At 45.7% G+C, this 15392-nt stretch overlaps 1 protein-coding gene across 1 annotated transcript in view; it reads left to right on the top strand.

The window, feature by feature from the left end:
* DGCR2 (DiGeorge syndrome critical region gene 2) overlaps nucleotides 1-15392 on the top strand; it is a 1448564-nt gene that overhangs the window by 1004510 nt on the left and 428662 nt on the right. The window lies entirely within an intron of this gene.

Here is a 15392-nt window from a genome sequence, read left to right as displayed (position 1 = left end):
CGAAGGATCCCCACGGTCCCCTCCTTGATGATGTCTCATTCAGAGACATCCTTAAAATCCTGAAAGAGAGGTGGCTGGAAGCCTGGCAACCCTTCATCAGAGGAATCTGTACTCCGGGAGTGTTTGGTGCTAGCCCATCTACTTCTTGGGCGACTCTGCCTGCTGATGAGCTCATTGACTTAGGTTCATAGGCAGCTACTAGGCTGTTGGCCCTAGGGCCTATACAAGCCTAGCCAAAAATGTACCCTGGCTTTCGCCACCCAAGAAAATTATTTTCCTGTGCCCCTGTCGAGCAGAGCCACAGAAGTGATCCCTTGGTGAATTTCCTATTTCCCATCCAATCATCAAGATTTTTCTTGAAGAGTGCTGCTGTTTGACATAGATAGTTAGTCTGTTCCAGAGTATGGAAAGTCTCTGGGAGAGGAGTCTAGCACTCCAGCATGTTCTGTTTATTGTAGTGACAAGGTTTAGGTCCCTAGAGCATGTAGCTCGGAGGGATTGGGATTTCTTTAAGTGAAGAATGTCCAGCAGCTCTGGGTTTGACCTAGCTTTGTATGTTAGGCAGAGATCGCCTCTGAGTAGACGATATGCGACAGAGTAAAGCTGGATTTGGTATTTCTGTGGCCTTTCCAGTTGTAGATGTCTTGTGAGGTACATACCAAAAGGGGCGTTGTACTCTATAATGGGTCAAATGAGTGATGATTAGATGGGAACAATGACATCTTTTTTTCTGGATGAGAAACCTTTTTGTGTTGAGGTGAGCCACATAGAAGGATTTTCTGACCACTGTGGCGATGTGAAAAGGAGAGACTACTGTCCATCTGTGTCCCAAGGTATCATCACATTTTTGGCGTTAAGTAGACTACCAGCTATGTGGTAGTTCATGGGTACAGAGTTTTTATCAAAGGGGATGACAATACACTTTTTGGCATTGAGCTTCAGGCCATGGCTTTGACACCAGGCATCTGTCTCAGTGAGGCCCTTTTGTAGTATGTCCACATCGTGAGGAGTTTATGGCTCCTAGTTTGCAGTCATCTGCAAACTTTGTTAGCCAAAGACCTTCTGTGTTAGCCTGTACTTCAGAGAAGTAAATACCAAACAGGAGAGGACCCAAGACTGAACCCTGTGGTACTCCACTTGTCACTACTGGTCTGAAATCGAATTTGGAGTCTGCTACTTTCACATTGTGGGTTCTGTCCATGAGCCAGTTGGCAACCCATCTTGTGACATAGAGATTTATTCCTAGTTTAGTGAGCTTATCTATAATTCCAGAGTGGGGGGTGGCGAGATCTAGATAAGCTGTGTGAACCACCTTACCCTCATCTATGGCTTTGGTGACTGCTTAAAAGAAGTCAGTCAGGTTTAGGAGACATGATCTGCCTTTTACGAATCCGAACTGGGTAGCGTCCAGAGTTTGGAGATTACCAATGTATTTGAGTTCCATGATGATACGTTCCATGACCTTGCAGACCAGGCTCGTCAGGCTAATGGGGCGGTAGTTCCCGGGGTTTGTCGTGGCTCCCCCTTTGTGGAGTGGGATAACCGTCGCGGTGCGTCATTTAGTGGGCACAAAGCCTGAGGTGAGGCTATGATTGAACATGGTACTTGGGTAGGGTGCCAGTTCATTCTGTAGTTTGTGTAGAATGCAGCCTGGGTTATTGTCAGGTCCCATGGATGCTGTGTTCTTGGCTTTGGAATGTGTGTTTTCTTTACCTGTGCAGCCGTGATTACAGGAATTTTGCATTCTTCCAGTATAGAGATGGGCCCTCTAGGGGGTGAGAGGGGGGTAAAGTTAGCACTGAACCTATCTGCCAGGATGTTGGCAATATCAGTTGGTTTTGTATATTTAGTGCCGTTGTGCTGTAACTCAAAGCAGATCTGAGTGTTGCCATTGAGATTTTTGACATCGCTATAGAATGCTTTGTGGTTGTCTTTAGTCAGTGGCAATTTTGTTTTCGTAACTAGCTTTGGAGGATTTTATGAGGGATCTCAGCTTCTTACAGAGGCTGACCAAGGGAGTTCCTCCAATCATGGGATTTTACTTTTTTTTGCAACAGTTTCTTTCTTCTGTTGTAGAATTTGTTTATGGCAGAGGACCACCAGATTGGCTTCCTTTTTTTGAAGGATAGCATCTTGGTTCTATTAGGGATAGCATGATCCATGCACTCGTGTAAGTACCTATAAAGTGCATTTGTGTAGGATTCAGCAGTCGTACCTCTATTGTCCATCTGCATGGGTGTCTTGAAGTTTGCCACTTCTGTCTTAAGAAGTGTGAAGTTGGCTTTGGAGAAGTTTTTTACGGTGGTTTCCCTAATGGGTGGGGGCGAGATGTGGATGTCTAGGGTGATTAGCTTGTGGTCGGATCTGACTAACAAGGAATTGACCTCTGGTGTGGAACAGCGGTTGCCCATGTTGGTAATGACTAGGTCTAGGATATTGCTGCCCCTGGTGGGTGTGTGAATAAGTTGATCCAAGGCGTTGGAATTTATGAATTCCAGAAAACGTTGAGCAAAAGGGTTGGTACATGAGTAGTTTTCCCAGTTAATGATGGGGTAGTTGAAATCGCCCATTATTAGTGTATTGGGTTGTACTCTAATACTTTCCAGTGTATCAAGAAATGGAGTGGGAATCCTGAGGCATGGTGGGGGGTCTGTAGCAAGCTGCAATTTGGATTACGGTCTTGCCCAGAGTTAGTTGCACTTGGATAATCTCTGATGCATTATGCTGTGCAACTAGCCTGAGAGGTGTGGATATCCTTAATGAATATGGACACGCCTCCACCTTTAGTGCTTCGTTCCGGGTTAGGTGGACGAAAGGTTGTGGTATGAATTATAGCCTGGTAATGCAGGAGTGCTCTCTGGAGCTTTGAACCAGGTCTCTGTCACTGCACAGATGTCGATGTTCTCCATTTTAAGGAGCGCCTCGAGTGAGTGCATTTTGAGGTTTAGACTTCTAGCATTGAGTAGCATTACTCTCAGATTTTGCTTGCTTGTACCCGTTACGGTGGTGAATTTGTCATTTGAACCTTGCCTAAAAAAGGCACTATAGGAGTGGCAAGAGCCTTTAGCCAGTGTTCGGAATCCCAAGGGCGACAGGTGCAGGCCACCTCTGGCAAAGCATCGTGGTCTGTCGATCATGTCGTCCCAGTCAGACAAATACTGGATCCCCTTAGCATGACACCAGAAGCTTAGCCAGTTGTTGAAGTCAATCATTTTGTCCTTGTACTGTGGTATCATTCTGGGTGATGGCAGGATGCTACTCAGGGCTAGGGTCATACCTGCCTGGGCTACAAGATTGGAGATCTCCTCCATGTCTCTTTTCATGTAGTCCAGAGAGGTGCATCTCAAGTCATTCACACCAACATGGACAATGACAGAGTCATATTTGTACTTGCTGTGGAATGATCTGAGTGCGTGTGTTATGTGGTGGATCCTGGCACCCGACAGTAGCTTTCTCCTTGTTTAGCCTGGTGAGTGGAACATCAGTGTGCCTGACTATAGAGTCACCTATGACTAGAGTGTTGGGTACGTTGTTATGCCTTTTGGGCTGTGGTTGATTGGCACTCTCAGTTTGTGGGCTATGTGTCATTTGGGTTGTGTTGGGGGGGTGGAGTTTGCTTCCGTTTCTGCTTTGGAGGTCCCTAATGCTTGGGCGGGTTTTTATTGAAAGCCTCCGCGAATGTAGGTGTGTGTTTTGTGTTTCTCTGTGTGTGTTTTGGTGGTGTAGGTTTTGAGGGACTATGTGATGAGTGTGGTGTGGTGCAAGTGTTTACCTTTTCCTCTTGACTGTCTAGTCCAGTCTTGGGTGAAGAGAGCTTTGCTTCCAGTTTGGCTGTATAAGTGCATCTCTCACAGGTTGTAGTGTTGGGTGGTAGGAGAGGATTGTCTGTGTACATGAGGCAATTGCTGCATTGCCCCAAGATGCCCAGATTCATCAGGTAGACATGAGAAATCACCGGGAGCTGACCCTTAGACATGCCTGGATATGTGCTTATTTATTAAGTACTAAAAACTGCTTTCCTCTAGACAAGTGAGGAAAGTTGAGTGCTGTAGTAATTTGCAGCTTATGTAGTGCTTACAATGAGTTCTGAACAAGTGCTGAGTTCAAAGAAACAGATTTGAGTGCTGAAACTAGAAAACTCACTAGTTCTAAGAAACCAAATTAAGCTAGAAGGCTTCCCTCCAACACAGAAAGGCTTGGGGGCTCAGAAGCCAACAAACAGTCTAGACCACTTACAGGAAAGGCAGGAAACAAGCTTAAACATTATTTTTTTCTCTGTATTATTTAGAATGAGTTAATGACACTAGACTGGGAGGAAATTCCCAGATCAAATTTACAGTAGGGGCGGGCAGCTGCAAAGCCACCAAGTTTAACAACAAGACACCAACAGGGAGGGAGGGTGGGGATACTAAAGCTATTAGCCTACACTGTTTAGACAGCAAACACTACAGGAAGCCACAAAATGAAAGTTTTTTAAACAGATAAAGTGGGCACTGAAGGAACCCGACACCATTGAGCCCATTCCCAGGAAGTCTGACAAAATTATGACCCCACTGTAGGATAGACAGTTCTGATCCAAAGGTTCCCCTGTTGATGCCATGGTCTTGGTGGCTGCCCTCTCCGTTCATCCCCCCAACAAGGAGTTGCGGTTGGACAGATTTGGGAAGTGTATCTATGCTTCAGCAACCTTTGTGTTGCGGTCCCTGAACTGTTTGGCACATATTACTAGACTACAGAGGGATCATATTAAAGACCTTTCAAATACCCTCGCAGGAGCCATTTTTGAAGAGGTGAAGGCTTCTGTCACGTCTCAGTTGGTTACCCAACAATCGATATCCAAGTCTTCCATGAGGCTTATTTCTAATATAGCAGAAAGAAACTCAAGGGCAGCGGGTTCAGGTGTATCCATTAGGAGATGCCTGGATGCTTGTGTGTGATTTTGTGGAGCTTTTTAAGTCTACGCTCGTCCGTGCTACTTTTGACGGCATGTCTCTTTTTTGATCCTGAAATAGAAGACACTTGCCCAGGTATGCAAAGGATGGAAAGACCCTTTCTGCCATGGGTGCATATTTTTCCACCCCTCAAAATCCTTTTTGAGGAATCATCGAGGTGGTGGAAAGATGTGGTTCAAGAAATCTCAAGGATCTTTCCAGGACACACATGGAGACCATGGTGACTGTCCCCCCAGGGGCAGAGGAGGGAATTCTAATGGACGCTGACCTTGCAGTCGGGGGGGGGGGCACCACATCAAGTGTCCAGTGAATATTTCTTTGGTAAACCCTTCCAGCGGTCCTGAAAGGAGGCCTGGTTGTCCCCCTTTGGAGGCAGTTGCGGGGGTCATTTATCCCTGCAGCAGAGCACCTGGATTGAAATAAAAGATAATTTGGTGCAGAGGATCATATCCAGAGGATATATAATACCATTTTCCCTTCCTCCTCTAAATTCCAGAAGTCCCCAATGTTCCACCCAGTCAGAGGGAACAAGGAGCAATTCAAATACAAAAGCTGCTAGACAAGTCATCCAAGAATCCCTCCCAGACCAGAAAGGATCCAGAACTTAATATAGATTCTTTTTTAATGCCAGATAAACAGGAGACCAGTTCTGGATCTCAGCAACCTAAACAAATCTGTTCAAAAGACTAAGGTCTGGATGGTCACTGTTCAGTCCATTCTTCCGTTTTTGGAAAAGGACAACTGGATGTGTTCAGTAGATCTCCAGGATGCATGCTATCATATAAGGATGAACAGATGCAGGAAATTCTTATGCTTCCATGTGGGTGCCAGTCATTACCAATTCAGAGTGCTGCCCCAGGGTATTCACCAAAAGCATGGCAGTAGTAGCATCTCACTTGAGATGCAAGGATTCTGGGTGTTTCCATACTTTCTCATTTCCACCCCAGCCAGCCATCGGCTTATTATGGCAAGAGAAAAAGTTTTCCAGACTTGTTCACTGCTAGGAGTAACCATAAAATAAGAAAAATCTCGTCTATAATTCATAGGAACACTACTCAACACAAAATCAACTATAGCCCCCTTTCCTTTTTCTAGCATTCAAACTTTAACATAAAAAAAGATAGTTTGCAGTTACCAGTGTCGGCCCATCTGGTTCTTCAAATGTTGGAATCAATAGTGGAAGCAATAATCTTGGTTCCTTTGGCCAGGTTTCATGTATTCATTTCTATACTAGTAAATGTAAAAGATTTGTACACTGAGCACTTCAAAGCCAAGTAAACCCTTTTTCTGCCCTATTCATGATATCCTATCATTTGGTAGCAATTTCTAATTTTCATATTGGATTTGATGGCTTTTCACTGGCTTCTCATAAATTATGTAAAGCCTTCTTCCAGGGCACAGTTCTACTCAGACCTCCTTTCAAAGATACCACGCTTCCATGGGATCTAAATCTGGTACTGTAATCCTTGGTTCCTCCACCCTTTAAATCTGCACATGATTGCGATCTTAAATTTCTGTCTTGGAAAACTTAATTTTGGTTGCCCTTGTTTCTGCTAGATGAATTTCAGAAATCCAGGCTTTGTCTGTGAAACCTTCGTATCTGATTTTTCATAAAGAGAGTTTCCTTATGAACTAATGCATTCTTTTTACCAAAAGTTGTCGCACACTAACATTAACCAATCCATTAACTTACCAGTTTTCTTCCCAAATTATTCAAACAAGGGGGAATACTTATCACATTCACTTGATGTTCATAGGCAATTACTTTTTCATAGAACAAAAGATAGCAGAACTACGGATCAATTATTTGTATCCTTTGTTGATCTGAAATTGGGTAGACCAGTGTCTGAAGTCACATTAGCCAAGTGGCTTACTGACTGCATCTCTTTATTTACATCAAATTGGGAATAACATTACCAAAGAAAATATGTGCTCATTCAACCAGGTCTGTAACAGCTTCCTCAGTTTTTCACTCGAGGGCTTCCATGGATGACTCTTGTGCAGCAGCAACTTGGGCTTCCCCCAACACTTTTATCACTCATAACAAGCAGGATTTGGTATCCAGAGGTAGGACATCTTTTTGCTCAGTGGTGCTTAGAAATATAGTTCTTTGAGTCCACCCTGGGATTTAGTTAGCTAGGGACTCTGTCCCATCAATTGAGGACAGAGTGAAAATTGACATCAGATGAAGTTATATACTCACCTTAATGTTCCATCTGTATTGTCCATTTTCATTCTTACTCGATTCCCCACCCACCAACCCCCAACCTTTTGGTTTATAGAAGAGCAGGGAGATGTAACAAAATGTCTCTCTTTCCAGGCTTTACAGAGCTCTGTAGTACCAGATTTGCCAATTTCTTTGATATATTTGCAGTTATATCGGAGTGTATAAGAGTTGTCTTTCTTTAACAGCTTACAAACAAGATCTGAGGTGATGGGGGTTGGTGCATATGGGTAAGGGAGATGCTCAAGAGTTCAAAGCTGCAACAAGCTTTTACAGCGGCTGAGTCTGATCTAAACCCAACAGATGAGGAAGAATGAAAATGGACAACACAGATGGAATGTTAGTGAGTACATAATTATTTTATCAGTTGAAGTGCATTGTAGTTGTATTACATTACACTTTATTTTTCATTTTTACATGTATCACTGTATGTAATCTTTTGTATTTGCATCTATTACTTTAGTGTTTTATTAGAAAAGAATTGTAAGAAAATTCAATTATAATTTCTAAACAAGAATGGTATGTTGTCATTTTGTTTCTGCTTGCATACAGTGTTGGAACGGTCTTACATAGATGTGTGAATGCTGCCTGTCAGCAATGTGTAGCTTGTTTCCTTGTATATCCACATTAAGATGTTATTTATTTAAAAAGTAGTATTAATGAAATATGCATATTTCGTTTCATAGAGCTTCATACAAATTAAATGCATGTTTCGTATTGAAAAAATCTAACTTTCATCTTCATTTTCTTTCAGGCTATTAAAAATCTACTGACACCGTTTTAAAATCATGTTTGTGTTTTATTTTAGATAATTTGTTCTGTGTATAAAAGGCTAATACTTTACTGTCATTCTGTCAGCTGTCCCAGTCTTTCCCCGTCCTATTCTGGGTTCACTGGCCTTCCATTTCACACCTGCTCCAGTGCCTGAATTTTCAGTGGGTCCAGTGAGGATCCTTAGAGGGTTGTGGGATTTTATGTTGTCCATCTTCTATGATCTGCCTACTTTTCTTCATCCCCTCATGCTGATTGACATGTGTCTGAGGCAGCTCCCATGTTTGGACCATGCCTCCCCCTAGGGAGCGTCATTAATGAATGCCCATCCTTCCCTGTTGCTCCGTCATTCGCCTGGGACATACTCTGGGCATTATCCCTGTACTGCACCAGGGCTTCCTTAAAAGACTACCACATTTAATTAGACATTACATGTAAAAGTTAATGTCTTTCTATTCATATGCTGCTGTGTCCATAACATGAGGGTGTCTGCCTCTGGTTGACTCCTACATCTGATCATTTTACAAAAGTTAGCTGCTACTGCGAAGGTATGTGTGTCGGCCCACTGCATTCAGCATACTTTGGCCATAAACGGGCTGTACTGCAGGATAAAACAAAATTTATGCATTTGTACAAGAATGAGTTTGCTGTTACTTTGTTGTTATAGGTGTAATTTTACTGGACTTTATAAGGCTTTAGGTGTGAATACATGGCTAGTATATTACCAGATTATCTGTCCTTAGGTGAACATCGTAGACATTTTTTTTTTTTTTCCAGCTGATATTCTTGCTTTGCATTATATTTTTCCCTGATAGATGAGGAATTGTGTAGAAGTAAGACTGGTACAGCAGTTAGCATTGCTGCTTCACACTGCTTGGTTCTTTGGTTTGGTTCCATGCTGGGTGCCTTCCATGTGGGATTTGCATGTCTTACTTTGTTTACTTTTGGAAATACAGTTTCCATCCATAATCCAAATAAGTTGATTTAGTGATTCTCAAAATTGCCAGTATTTTTTCTCCCTATAACTGTGAATGAGATATGTGCATGTTGTGTCCTATTTGCCTCATTCAGGCTTGTTGCGTTGCTTTGTCTCTTGCCTGCCTAGACTGGCTTGTTTAACTGCAAGCACAGAAAGGACAATGTGGGTATTATAAAACAAATGAATTTTAAATTTAATCTAAATTTCAGGCTGATATAAAATATGTTTTCGGGAAGAGAGATTGCATTCTTTTTCTACCCTTAATTTGTTCTCCTATCTGGTTCCGTTCAGACGTTTTATATAATGTGATTACTTGAAGAATCGAATAACGGCTGGTGTGTTTTCACATATGGACAGGCAGTGGATGTGTACTTTTAACAGCCATCTAATGGTAGGATGGTAACATAACATGTCCTTCTATTCTCATGTTGCAGTATTCTCCGCCTCAGGCGACCCGAACGTCTGGCTCCTATGCAAAGCTTAAGTCTTGTTGCTGTCAGGTGCGTGGGACATCACACGCAGGACAACAAACCATGGGGCTTAAATGTGACATCTGCACGCACTGACCTCAGAAGTTCTCGGCACAGTTGAACATCAGCTTGCTTGCTTCGCTCAGTGCATCAGAAGACATCTAAAGATAAGTACCCCATTGGGGAATTATTTTTGTTTTTTTCCTTAGGCTTAGGTTGCTGTTGCTCCCTTTTAATTAGCTGATGTCAACTAGAAAGGGAAAATGTAAGTGCAGCCGTCCAATTCCACACAAGGATTCGTATGAGCTGTGCTGATTTTGCTTAGGCCAATCCCACCACCATACGACCTGTACCATTTGCCACTCGTTCTTTCCCAAAACCCTTCACACTCATCTGGCAGCCCTCAAACTTTTCGTGGAAAACCAGCAGACAAAGTGATAGCATTAGGCATGGAACCAGTGTCAGCTGTTGGTGGAGCCACCTGAAAAGAAGCCCAAGGTTGCAAGGGCCTACTGTATCTGCCCCTCTGTCGGACGTCCCACCAGCTACCAGTCAAGGGGCTGAGGGACTTCTGGAAGAACTGGCAATTTCGGCAGGTACCCTTGTGGAAGGCACCTGGAAATCTCCAGTCAGCACATCTTCGGAAGTTACTCCGTCGGCTACGGGACAAACAACCAGTCTTTGGCCTGCTCCTTCTCTAACTACCACTAAGACTACTCCTGTTAAGAGGAAACAAAAAACTAAGCACCTAACTACTCCAGCTGAAGAACAACCAGACTGGCAAACTTTTCCCCAGATTTTGGTACAGGCCTTTATGGCCCTTAGGCCTACAACTTCACTTGCTCCTACCTTGCCTGCTCTCAGCCCCCCTTACTTGCTTTCAGCTTCTTCCATTCCCCCTACTTAGGAGGAAGATTCTTCCTCCTCTACTTCAGATGAATCCTTTACCTGTACATCTCAGCTAGTTTCCCCCCTGGATTACTACTCTCCAGATGAAGACTCCCTGGAAGGAGACTTTCCACCTGAAGATATTTCTTTTGGGGAGACTATCTCCAAAATGAGAGAGTATTTCAAATGGGATGCCACGCAGATGGCGGAGGTACAAAAGAGGTACTTTGCATTGCTTCAGATGGAGTCACCCTCTCCCTCTGATATCCCCCCTGTGATTCCAGCTTACCTGGATGCATTTGCCTCAGCCTCTAAAGACCCCTGAATCACAGTCTCCAGCACCCAGGAGACCTGACGAGCTTTATAAAGTACCCGATGACCACAAGTACTTCATCAAAACACCCATGGCAGACCCTGCTGTCATTGCAGTGGCCCCAGGTAAACAATCTAGACAAATTCCCTCGTCCTTCTGCCATCTGACAAGGACAGTAAGGTCATGGACAGACTGGGGAAAAAAGATTTACATGTCTTCTACTCTAGCCTTCAGGGCAATCAATTATCAGACCCACATGGTCAAATATGCCCTAGACTTGGTTTCCCAGGCAACTTCATTACTTTCTTCCCTGCCTGAATCACCAAACAAAACAGATAGTATCTAAGCTCTCAGAAGCACAGGTTGCCAGATATTCTGTAAAGTGCAGCTGAGGCTTCAGCCATATCTGCTGCTTCAGCCTCCATACTGCACAGATATTCCTGGCTCAGACCTCAGCCACTTCCTTATAGGTTCATAGGTGAGTACTAGGCTAATGACTACAAGGGCCTTTTAAGCCCTAGCCATGCATCCCAAATCTCTGACAAGTTCTGATACCTTTGATAAGTGTAAGCACTTTAAAAACAAAATCTTGGCTGCACCCCTAGACAATAAATTTCTGTTTGGTAAACAATCTGCTGAACTGTTCAAAAGCCTCCAGGAAAAAATAAAGAACTCCATGTACACCGGTTCCAACGTTTTATAGAAACTACCCAGCCAAGCCCACCTTTGTCAGGAGGGCTTCTGCCCCACCTTCCTCCTCCTCCTCATCGAGGCTCAGGAAAGGATCTAGAAAGGCTACCTCCCCTAGGACAGCCTCTTCTCAACCCACTCCCAGGCAGCCCTTTCCAGACAGAAACAACAGTGCGTGATTCCCTTAGCCACCTACCCCTCTCCATCAGTCTCTCTCACTGTTTACCAATTTGAAGAGAGGTTACCTTAAACCTCTGAGTATTATCAGTAGTGGAAAAAGGGTACTTTATGACCTGGAAGGAAAAACCCCAACCACAAGGCATACCCTTCCCTCCAAAAAAAAAGTCTACACTTAATCCCTCAGACTTTCCAAGATCTACTATCACTAGGGACTATAGAGAGAGGGGGTACCCTTAGGGCAAGACAGTCTGGGGTTCTACTCCAGACTTTTCCTAGTATCAAAAAAGGATGGCCCTTGGAGAGGTCCATTCTGGACTTGTCCCATTTAAACCCTTTCCTGCAGATCCCTTCATTCAGAAGGTTATCCTTCCAAACCCTATTTCCACTACTGCCATCCAGGGCGTTCATGGCCACCTTGGACCTGAAGGGAGGCCTACCTCCACATTCCCATTCACCCAAATTACAGAAAACATTTACATTTTGCTGTACCCTACCCACACTTTCAGTTTACTGCATTGCCGTGTGGTTTATCTGGTGCACCAGGGGTCTTCACAAAGTGTCTTGCTCCAGCAGTAGCCTACTGCCGAACAAGAGGCATACAAATTTATCCTTACCTGGACGACATCCTCATTCCAGCAAAAGAGGAAATTACTCCTGGTTTTGAGAAAATACTCTCAGAACCCACTTAGAATTCACTATGTCCCTGCTTCAGAGATTGCGGTTCACCATAACCTGACAAAGTCCTCCCTCACCCCAACTCAAGACCAGACCTTCTTGGACTGCAAGATAAGAACAGATCTGATGAAGGCCTTTCTTCTCGAGGACAAAGTCTACTCCCTAACCAACTTCTTCCAGGAGCTGCTTCTGGTCAGCCACATTCTGCCAGACAGTTCCTCCGTCTTGTAGGCCTCATAGCAGCTACACTTCCTATGCTGCCCCTAGCCAGGCTCCACATGAGGAAGTTCCAGTGGTATTTGAAAAATGTGTGGTCACAACACAATCATCCCCCCGCCCTGGAATTTCAAGTGCCCTTCCTACCCTTCCAACAAGTAAACCAAAATCCTGGCCTACTTCTGCAACTCATTAAATCGGTGCAATTCATGCGCACACATGCCTCAGATCTAGGATGGGGTGTCACTATGAAAGGCCTCAAGGTACAGGCTCAATGGGAGCCTTCTCTCCAGAAAAAAAGTATCCGCGTGAGGGAAATGACTGCTCTCCTTCTAGCCCTACAGACCTTCCTTCCTCTAACTCAGGCAGGCCATCTACAAATCATCCCAGACAACACAACTGTGATGTGGTACATCAACAAACAGGAAGGGACAAGATCCTGTTTACTCTGCAGACTTGCAGTACAGGCATGGGAGTGAGCCACTCAGTACAAGGTCTCACTAAAGGCAGTCTACATTCCATTCCAAGACAACCATCAAGTGGATGCTCTCAGCAGATCATTCTCTCAACGTCACGAGTTAATGTTACATAGAGATGTGTTTTTAGACATTGTCCACAAATGGGACACACCACAGATAGATCTTTTTGACTCCCCTCAGAACAGACAACTGTAGATGTTCTGCTCCAGAGATCCCTCCCCACTATCTTGGAGGGTGGGTTCCTTTATGCCTTCCCACTCATTCAGAAAGTCCTTCTGAAAATCCAGAAGGATAAGCCGAAAATCTGAAGTAGTTCATTTGTTCTGCAGCCTGTGGGTATCGGATCCGAGCCGACAGCTTCACTAGCTAAAAGATCCGAGCTCCTAGCTTCTCCCCCTACCCATAATCCCCTGCTGCCTACTGTATTACCTCAGATCGAGTTTGCTGTGGCTGAAGCAGCTACTTGTGAAGAGCTCCTTAGGTTTGGTGAGATAGTTACATTTTTTCTCTGAGAAAATCTTTAAATTTAATTTTTTAGTTGGCGTGTGTTGTGTTAATTCCCCTAGTAGAATTAGAGTATTAGAACCCCTTTTCTGTGGTAGTTTTATTCGTAGTCGTTAGCGTCGCGTGTTGTTCCCCTCCCCCCTTAGTGTTTGGGTGTGTGTATCTGTGATGGCTGAAGGGCCCAAGGCCATTTTTTCTAAGTGCTCTGAGTGTGGCCATAAGCTTTCCCCAGCTTATGGCCACACTCAGTGCGTTTTGTGCCTGGGAGTGGCCCATTTATCAACAGCTTGCCAAATTTGTGCAGCCTTTAATCCTTGGGCAGTTAGGGACAGGAAGAACAAGCTGATCCTGGTGGGCTTACTTCCCCAGGACTCTGCTTCTTCTTCCTCCCCCTCGAAGGCTCAGGCTGCTTCCGTAGCCCCGGTGCCTTTAACTCCCCCTGCTCTGCCTGGGACTCAAACTCCCTCTGCTGTGCAGGCTTCGGGGGACTCTAGTGCTTCTGTCTCTAAAGAAAAGAGACATAAAGAGATAAGCACAGGTCTCATAAAAGGCGGGCTGAGGCTCACCCCTCAGCCCCCCCCATCGAAAGTTGTTAGCTCTCCCTCGAGGGTCTCCAGATCCTCCCCCTCTCGGCTCTGTTCGCCTCGTTTCTCGCTGGAGGAGTACCGGTCTCCTTCGAGGTCGTCGAGGCGGCCCTCCCGGCCCGCCTCGACGACTTACTCTAGATCGACCAGGAGCCTTACCAACGCGGACATGGATCGGATGATGCGTCTATTCCTGCAGACCCAAATGCAGATGGGGTGCTCTTGTCTCCCACCCCCCTCAGGGGGGGAGCGCAGCCCCTCTCTTTGCTCCGATCACTCCTCCTCCGACCTTCTTTAGGTTTTTGGAGTCATCGGATCCAGGCCCTTTTGGAGTTGGGGTTTCGTCGGTGCCGATAGCTCCGGTATCTTCGCCGACTGTACCCTCGAGCGTGTCGGATCCTAGCTCTCTGGGTCGAGGGCCGAGCATCGGATCCGTGGGGATTGGTGGGTCTCCGGCGCAGTTTAGGTCGGAGCACACTTCTCTCTCTGATCTGACCGCTTCGGCTCCGACGCCGATCCCTGCATTGGAGCCGAGGAGACTACTTTCGGAGCCTGGGGAAAGTAGTTCTCCTTCGGCTTTTGAGGTAGTGGAGAGGGTGCTGTCGAGGTCTTCCAGATCCCCGGTCCGGGTCTCTGATCCTCCCGCTCCCCCTATGCATGTGGGTCTATCCTCCATCATCCATCCTATGGGACAGCCTGCTCAAACCCTCCAGTTAGTTCCCTTGGAGGAACAGGACCCCATGGGCGAGCCCTCCTCCGACAGTCCCACCGAGGAGGTGCCCCGCAAACGGCAGTGTAAAAGGAGGCACCTGGACTCCCCTGAGTCCCTCACTACGGACACGGATTTGGATGAAAGGGAAGGTTCCCCAGGGTCACCCCCCGAGGATGTCTCCTTTGGAGACATCATGGAAATGTGTATTAGAGGGGGGTGGTCTGCCCAAAAACCTTCCTCAGACGAATCTGTGTTCCTGGAGGCGTTTTAGGCAGGCCCGTCTACCGCTTGGGTGTCCCCCCCCCCGGCTGACCCCCTGGTGGACTTAATCACTACCAGGGCGTGGAAAGAGCCCGACACCGTGGAGCCAATCCCCAGACGTCCCGACAAAGTACTTAGCCCCCCGCAGATAGGCAGTCCTGGGCTAAGGAGTCCCCTGTTGATGCCATGTTGGTGGCGGCCGCCACTAAGAAGGAACTCGCTTAGGAGAGTTCCTCGGTGCATCCTCCGGATAAGCAATCTTGAGCGATGGACTGCATTGGGAAGCGGATGTTTGCTTCAGCAACCTTCTCCATAAGGGCGCTGAACTATGTGGCACACATTATCAGGCTACAGCGAGACTTAATTAAGGAATACGCTGCAGCCCCCCAGAGTCCTTGACGGTCATGGATAAAAGCACATTTGTGACTCGTATGGCCACTCTAAAGTCCATCTCTAACACATCCATGCAGTTATTCTCATGCTACGGAGGGAGC

The sequence above is a fragment of the Protopterus annectens genome, chromosome 4.part0, assembly GCF_019279795.1.
Source record: "Protopterus annectens isolate FY-2018-M chromosome 4.part0, PAN1.0, whole genome shotgun sequence".
Taxonomy (NCBI): Eukaryota; Metazoa; Chordata; order Ceratodontiformes; family Protopteridae; genus Protopterus; species Protopterus annectens.
The sequence above is the reverse complement of the archived record's forward strand: the minus strand, read 5'-3'. Positions and strand labels throughout refer to the sequence as shown.